This window comes from Numenius arquata, unplaced genomic scaffold (assembly GCF_964106895.1).
Source record: "Numenius arquata unplaced genomic scaffold, bNumArq3.hap1.1 HAP1_SCAFFOLD_834, whole genome shotgun sequence".
Lineage (NCBI taxonomy): Eukaryota > Metazoa > Chordata > Aves > Charadriiformes > Scolopacidae > Numenius > Numenius arquata.
In genome coordinates this window covers 1-2,500 of record NW_027415115.1, presented here as the reverse complement: position 1 = coordinate 2,500, position 2,500 = coordinate 1, and positions in this window count along the sequence as shown.

The following is a 2,500-nucleotide window of genomic DNA, read 5'->3' as shown; positions in this document are numbered from 1 at the left end:
GATTTTGTTTATTCCTCCGTCGGCTTACAATTTTTATCAATTTTTTTCCATTTTTCCTTTTTTTTATTTTTTTTTAAATTTTTTTTAATTTCAGATTTTGTTTCTTCCTTCCTTTGCTTACAATTTTTATTAATTTTTTCCCTTTTTTTTATTTTTTTTTTTGTTTTGTTTTTAGATGATGTTTATTCCTCCGTCGGCTTACAATTTTTATTATTTTTTTCCATTTTATATTTTTTAAATTTTTTTTATTTCTTTTTATTTTTAGATTCCGTTTATTCCTCCGTTTGCTTACAATTTTTATTTTTTTTTCCTTTTTTTTAATTTTTTTTAAATTTTTTTTAATTTCAGATTTTGTTTCTTCCTTCCTTTGCTTACAATTTTTATTAATTTTTTTCCTTTTTTTTATTTTTTTTTTTTTTTTTTGTTTTGTTTTTAGATGCTGTTTATTCCTCCGTCGGCTTAGAATTTTTATTCATTTTTTTCCGTTTTTTTTGTTTTTTTATTAATTTATTTTTTTTTTTTTTTTTATTATTTTTAGATTTCGTCTCTTCCTCCGTCGGCTTACAATTTTTATTAATTTTTTTCCTTTTTTTTTTAATTTTTTTTATTTTTAGATTTTGTTTATTCCTCCGTCGGCTTACAATTTTTATCAATTTTTTTCCATTTTTCCTTTTTTTTTATTTTTTTTTAAATTTTTTTTAATTTCAGATTTTGTTTCTTCCTTCCTTTGCTTACAATTTTTATTAATTTTTTTCCTTTTTTTTTATTTTTTGTTTTGTTTTGTTTTTAGATGATGTTTATTCCTCCGTCGGCTTACAATTTTTATTATTTTTTTCCATTTTATATTTTTTAAATTTTTTTTATTTCTTTTTATTTTTAGATTCCGTTTATTCCTCCGTTTGCTTACAATTTTTATTTTTTTTTCCTTTTTTTTAATTTTTTTTAAATTTTTTTTAATTTCAGATTTTGTTTCTTCCTTCCTTTGCTTACAATTTTTATTAATTTTTTTCCTTTTTTTAATTTTTTTTTTTTTTTTTTTGTTTTGTTTTTAGATGCTGTTTATTCCTCCGTCGGCTTAGAATTTTTATTCATTTTTTTCCGTTTTTTTTGTTTTTTTATTAATTTATTTTTTTTTTTTTTTTATTATTTTTAGATTTCGTCTCTTCCTCCGTCGGCTTACAATTTTTATTAATTTTTTTCCTTTTTTTTTTAATTTTTTTTATTTTTAGATTTTGTTTATTCCTCCGTCGGCTTACAATTTTTATCAATTTTTTTCCATTTTTCCTTTTTTTTTATTTTTTTTTAAATTTTTTTTAATTTCAGATTTTGTTTCTTCCTTCCTTTGCTTACAATTTTTATTAATTTTTTTCCTTTTTTTTTATTTTTTGTTTTGTTTTGTTTTTAGATGATGTTTATTCCTCCGTCGGCTTACAATTTTTATTATTTTTTTCCATTTTATATTTTTTAAATTTTTTTTATTTCTTTTTATTTTTAGATTCCGTTTATTCCTCCGTTTGCTTACAATTTTTATTTTTTTTTCCTTTTTTTTAATTTTTTTAAATTTTTTTTTAATTTTAGATTTTGTTCCTTCCTTTGCTTACAATTTTTATTATTTTTTTTCCTTTTTTTTATTTTTTTTTAAATTTTTTTTAATTTCAGATTTTGTTTCTTCCTTCCTTTGCTTACAATTTTTATTAATTTTTTTCCTTTTTTTTTTTTTTTTTTTTTTGTTTTGTTTTGTTTTGTTTTTAGATGCTGTTTATTCCTCCGTCGGCTTACAATTTTTATTCATTTTTTTCCATTTTTATTTTTTTATTTTTTTAAAATTTTTTTTGTTTTGTTTTTAGATTTTGTTTATTCCTCCGTCGGCTTACAATTACTAATTTTTTCCATTTTTATTTTTTTTATTTTTTTTTTAATTTCTTTTTATTTTTAGATTTTGTTTATTCCTCCGTTCGCTTACAATTTTTATTCATTTTTTTCCATTTTTATTTTATTTATTTTTTTTAAATATTTTTTTGTTTGTTTGTTTTTAGATTTTGTTTATTCCTCCGTCGGCTTACAATTTTTATTCATTTTTTTCCGTTTTTTTTTTTTTTTTAATTTTTTTTTATTTTTAGATTTTCTTTTTTCCTCCCTTGGCTTACAATTTTTATTCCTTTTTTTCCTTTTTTCTTCCCCCCCCAGCCCCCCCCCCCCCCCCCCCCGGCGACTCGCCCCCCGCGGCGAGTCTATTTTCCGCGGCGGGGCTAGACCTGGTGTTCCTTCCCGTTCACCGCGCCCCCCCCGCCCCCCCCCCCCCCCCCCCCCGCCCCCCGCCCCGGCGACTCGCCCCCCCCGCCCCCCTATCGGTGGCGACTCTTTTTTTTTTTCCTTTTTTTTTTTCTTCCTTTCATTCTTTTTGTACATTTTTGTCTTGTCCTTTTTAATTCTTTTCTTCTATCGCTTTTTTTTTTTCTCGGGGGGGGGGGTGGGGGGTGGGGGGGTGGGTGGGCGGGGG